This window comes from Sinocyclocheilus rhinocerous, unplaced genomic scaffold (assembly GCF_001515625.1).
Source record: "Sinocyclocheilus rhinocerous isolate Xijiao unplaced genomic scaffold, SAMN03320098_v1.1 scaffold711, whole genome shotgun sequence".
Lineage (NCBI taxonomy): Eukaryota > Metazoa > Chordata > Actinopteri > Cypriniformes > Cyprinidae > Sinocyclocheilus > Sinocyclocheilus rhinocerous.
Window position 1 is genome coordinate 2,590,071 of NW_015641018.1, and position 6,000 is coordinate 2,596,070.

General features: G+C 36.4%; 1 protein-coding gene across 1 annotated transcript in view; it reads right to left on the bottom strand.

The window, feature by feature from the left end:
- The window catches only part of LOC107753820 (glutamate receptor ionotropic, NMDA 3B-like), a 78,309-nt gene that overhangs the window by 70,874 nt on the left and 1,435 nt on the right, over window positions 1-6,000 (bottom strand). The gene's annotated exons all lie outside the window — the stretch shown is intronic.

The following is a 6,000-nucleotide window of genomic DNA, read 5'->3' on the forward strand; positions in this document are numbered from 1 at the left end:
TAATTCAGAAAATGCTTAGAACTGATAGAAAACACTATATTTTCACAATTTGGGGGGGAATAACATGTTGTATATAATCAAGCAAATTATATATGAACAAATCCCTCTGTAAAAACCTTCAGGATATAGACAGGAATACAAATGTAAAGTTTGGTGTGTGTAAGTGCTACTGAAGTGGAGATTTATGGCTCAGTGTAGGAGAAGAAAAACTCATTTTGAGAAAACGGCCTTTAAAAATGTGTATTGTAATTGAAATCTATTGACACAAATAGATAAAGTGCTATAAAAGAAACACTTAACAGTGTCTTTTGGATGTTTTCTTTCCACTAGTCTGAAAAAACACTTTATGAAAAACCAAAAAGCCCAAAATCTCACTTGACAGGTGCATGAAAAAACTGTGTTTTTGCCTGCAGTGTCTCCCCTTAAAACATAATTTGACCTTTTATGACAAGCTAAGGTTATTTCAGGTTGTAGAAAGTCATGTGGTGTGAAAAACACTGAACAAAAAATTTGACATAGTAACAATTTTCACTCAGAAACTGCTAGTAAATTAAACAATTAATCAAAAAGAAATGGCAAGTAACACCTCGAATATAATATAAAATCTTTAAGTACAAAGACTAAAATAGTATATTCTTGTTGCATTAAAAAGTATTTTGTTGTATTAAACCTTCGGATTGCATTGCTGTATCTACCACTAATAACAGAGATAGCTCTCCCAAAAATTTAAATTCTGTCATTACTCAGTTGTTGTCTGCTGAACACAAAATAAGATATTTTGAAGAATGTGAGTAACCAAGCAGTTTCTGGTCCCCACTGACTTCCATAGTTTGGACAAGAAAATACATTTAGGACCAGAAAGTGTTTGGTTACCAACATTCTTCAAAATATCTTCTTTTGTATTCAGCAGACAACAACTTGAGGGTGAGTGACTGATGACAAATAATTCATTTTTGTATGAACAATCCTTTTAACTTCTTATCTTTCCATCACATTCTTTTAATATGCTCCTCTGATCTAATTGAAACTCAGCTGAGATTACTGAAGCACTCCCCCACTGTTGTATTACCAAGCAGTCATGCACTCTGTCAGAAAGCCATTGTCACCCACTATAGTAACACTGTTTCTGTTTGGGGTCAATTAAAAAGGCCTTGGGGTCTTTTGGACCTCTAACAGAAAACGAGAGTTAAAGCTTCAAAGTTGATGTGCTAGAACTGCAACCATAAAGCAAACTGTGAGGAATAAAACAACGAGAGAAAAAACTCACACTGCAACACTGCCCTGTGCGCATCTCCGCATGGAGCACAAACAATTGATGAACACAACACAAGGCAAAAGCCAGCCTGCTGAAGAACACACATTTCTCCTCAAAGAGCAAGATTAGCAGATCAAGTGAAGCAGGATCCAAGCGGCTCGGAGCTCCAGAGCGTCCCATAAGCATTACAGCAGCAGCCAGTTCACAAGCCCTATTATCACCCTGCCTTTATTTGTGCCTGAGTGATGTTGCACACTAAAGCAGAGCACCGTGAGCTTTTACACTGATTGGCAGATTGCAGAAGGACAGAGACGGAGGTTTACAGCCTACACAGTGAGATCTGTCAATGTCTGATTTCCCTGTGCCGCTTGTCCGATGTCAGCATCATGACTCATGACAGTGGACAACATCTTTTGGAGGTATGGCTTCAGCCTCAAACAATGGCTTTGGTAAGTCTTTCCATTTAAGAAGAATGATTCAGTCTGGTCTCATTGTTTATCCTCCTGAGACCCAGCTATGGAGTTTTTGCCTCTGTAGTGGACATTATATTTTAGTGAATTTCTCTGAGACCTCACATGTCACAGTTTTAAGTCTGGATGTTCTGTACAGAACACATTCAGGGCTTTCCAGAGATACCAAATGATTGGATGTTTCACCATGACCACTCCCTCTCCTTGGTTTTTAAAAATGGCTGACATTAATTTAGTGATAAAATTGTACATCCTCATAACTTATGAATAAAATATAATTTTTCAAAAATTTTATTTTACCATTTTTTTCTTATGCTCTAAACAATGTAATGACATGAAAAAATACTAAATTCACAAAGCTTTTATTTACATCCAAATGACAGTGTTGCAGTCGCAGTCCTCTCTGACAAAATACAATAGTTTTGTGTGCGGTACGGAGCAGAGTTTAAGTTGTCAATCGCTAAAATCTTATCTTGGTGCGCATTTCTCAGTCTAACGCGCATCACCCCGAAAACACAGCACATCGCGTCTGTGACAAAGCAGGCGAGAGCCAATGAGTTTTTGATGCCATTGCCGTAAAAGCTGTCGTAAAACTTCTTGAGGTGGCAGTTTTTGAACTTGTAACGAGTATGATTGGGTATTGAGAACAATTCCGTTGTAGAACCGGTTCCATAGTGAGAACTGTGGATTCTGTAAGACACATGCATTACGATTTCGCTTATCAATTCCTGTGTGCGTACGTCTTAATCTGACTTTAAACCATTCAAGCACAAGAAGATGTGAAAGAGAAAACAGTGCGCACACCCAAAGTTGCCTCTCATTTAGTTGAGTTTTTGAGTTCTCTTTCACATCCGCTTGTGCTTGAATGGACAAATACACACAAATTGGATCCATGCATTCAGTCTTAAAGGGACAGCAGCTTAATATTCCTTCTGCTGTCTGTACCATTAATGTTAATCAGAGAACAAAAGAATAATAAAATCACTCACTGATCTTGACTGATTAACTCTAATTAGGATTAATCTATATTTAATTTAGAAAAACTATGCAGTGCTATTTTACATTTGGTTTCAATTTCTGTACCTGAACTTTGTTCTATTTATTTTATTTATTAGTGCTATTGCTAATTTGTTCTTATTTTGTTACTGACTGATTAATTGACCTTAATAATGTTTGAAATCTGTATTAGTTAGTCTAGTTGCTGTGTTATTTTTGTGAAAATTTTGTATAAAGGTTCCTTGTGTAAGTGTACTTTAGGCTGCTGATTTTTGGCATTCATCAGCAACACAGTGTTTTGCAAAAAGACACAGAATAAATATGTTCATGAAAAATGTTTGACTTCATTTTTTATACCTCACTGGAATCGAAACTAGGAATCGTTAAGAATCAGAATCACAAACATTCAAATCATACCAACCCTATAACGAGTGCAGGATTTGATATTTACGGTTGATGCCGAGGATGGAGATGAAGACAGATGAATAAAGGCTTGAATTTGCATGTGTTCCTCGCAGTTGAATGGATTCTGAAGATCTGGATTACAGTTTACAAATAAAACAGACTCATATTGTGTTGTTATGTTGTATTTTTGGTTCTGTTGTCAGTCACAGCATGACTCCCATGGCAAACAAAATGAATAGAACTTGTTAAGTGAACAATTTTTCATTTTAAGGTTGTAAAGTGTAGTCTTGTTTAACATTATGTAATCCTTCAAAACGAGTTGGCAGCAGAAATCACACTGAACAGAACGAAATGTTATCATTTCACATTAAGTACATGAGTTAACTGTTTAAATTTGTACACACTGGTACATCTATAAAGTGTTAATATGTAAATATTTTATATTTTAGATGCTGTCAGTATGTCAATATTGTATATTTCAGCATCTATGCAAATGTAAGTAAGAGTATGTGTGGTAGAACCACACATTTTTAAATTAAAAAAGCATACAAATACTCATGAGCTCAAGTTGAATGATTAGATGTGGAGAATTTCACTGGATTTTCACTAAATATTTGGACAGTAGTTAAGAAGCCCCTGAAGAGATTTTAATGGATGGATATTAAACAAGACAAATGTATGCGTTTCCCCATCTGGCTGTAAGATTTAGAGTATTTTCTCCCTTTTTAATTTCTTAAAGTACCTTGTGATGTAAGTACTTTTCAGCCAGTGCTGCATGCCAAATACACCAGCACATGAAGCTTCCCTCCGCAGCCAAGACAGGTGCAAAATATCCAATACACTCAAATGAACTCCATAATATATCATTAGGTATGCCAACAATTCAGCATCAAACATGACAACAAACAAACGAGAGAAATACAATTATATGCAAACAGCACAGCTGCTTCATGCAAATGTCATTTTAACCATCTAATGTATTCCAGGCCATATCATTAACTCCAGCATTTTAGCAGAACATCTCATTTGACACTGATGTCTGTGAAACTGTCTCGGCGTATGACATACCTGACTGAGTGTAATGCAATGCGGCATCTATTTCTGCTTGAGAGAACACACCTGTCAGAGAAACATTTTCTCCTATAGAGCAGGTGGATCATAACAATCCAAACACAAACCTAACACACAAGCTGAGGAGATCTGTTGTGACCTGAGGGCTAGTCCACATCAAGCTGCATCTCAGAGTGAAGCCAAAATCTCCACAAAAATGAATCTACATTGACATCAAAGAGAGAGAAAAAATAACATAAAACTCTGAATCATATTATAGGCCATTTCGGGTAGCACATAAATTGAGGGCATGGTAGATAATTAGTTAGGTCAGGTCTTGCATAAATTGTTTGACAAGCACCTGATTTGGCGATTAGGCTAAGCCTGCCATCTTTGAAAATTTGTCTTGTGTCATATATCTAATTATTCATCTAGATTTTTGTAATTAATATTTGTTATTTTGTTAATTAGATTTCTGTCCAGTCTGGTGGATCTAAATTACACAGGTGACACATTTTCATTGTCAAGGACAAGAAAAAAATATAATAATCTAAAAACGTGAATACATGTTGGGATTTAGCTATGCCTTCAACATAACATGGATAACAGGGATGACAGCAGAGGCGTCATGGCCATTCAAAGTGAGGGGGCACGAGCGGTGAGCGTGATTTCACCAAGTACAACATGTTCCTGGATCAACATCCTTGTTGATCCTGGAACAACATTCCAATCAACCAATCAGAATAGAGATATAACTTTTCAGGAAATGTCAGTTTTAGGCTTACAATCAGGATTAGGTGCTTCTACACTCTTGTTAATCAGCTATCATTTCCCACTGATTTTAGGAATAAATTATGGGTAGGGTTAGGTTTAGGGATAGGGATTGAGTTATGTCTATATTTTTGGACATTAATGTTGATCCAGGATCATCAAAAGATCTTGATCCAGGAACATGTCTTACTTGGCAAAATCACGGTGACCGGGCCCGTGCCCCCTCAGATTTCTGATCCAAGTGGATTTTAAATGCAGCTTCCACAAAAAAATAGCCGAATAATATTTTTTATATTTGATACAATCACACCTGTGTGATTAGATCATTCAGTGCTGCACAGCATCATTTGCTAAATTCAAATCTGCGTTCGCGCTTTGGCTGCTGCTGAGCCAGAGACAGACGCGTTTGTACAGCGCTGCATTATAACCAATCACACACGATTCTGTTGAGTTTATGAATGCAATGACCAATCAGACACGTTCAGATGAGTCATCGCTGAAACGCGGTGTTTTGTTCACTTGCTCGCTGACTGTGCAGATGTGCGTATGAATGTAAGTAAGATATTCATTTCAGTGTAAACAGCTTCAGGGATTTAAATGGGAGTTTTGGAGAGTGCCTGAACTCTGGCTAGACTGAAGTGAAAATGTTCTTTTATAATGTAAATGTTCTTTGCTCTCTGTAAAATGAAAATGTTATAATAGGCTATAGTAACTTACAGTATTGTTATTAAATTCACATTAAATACAAAGTCAGTCGTATTAAAAATATTTTATGGCATGACACCCATATCTGGTAGGCCTTTACTTAAATAAAAAGTCGGGTTTTTATGTGTAGTTAGTAGATTACACTATCTACTTTGCCCATCACTTATAGTTTAAATAACAATCTGGTGCAAAACGCATTTACTTATGTTCGAGAATCGAGATATTTCCTGATATAGTTAACACGTTTATTTTATTTCGAATAAAAAAAAAAAAAACATAAGCCTATATCAGTTATACAGTGCTATTGTGGCTGCTGTGTCACGTGACAAGCAGAACGAGTCCATAACC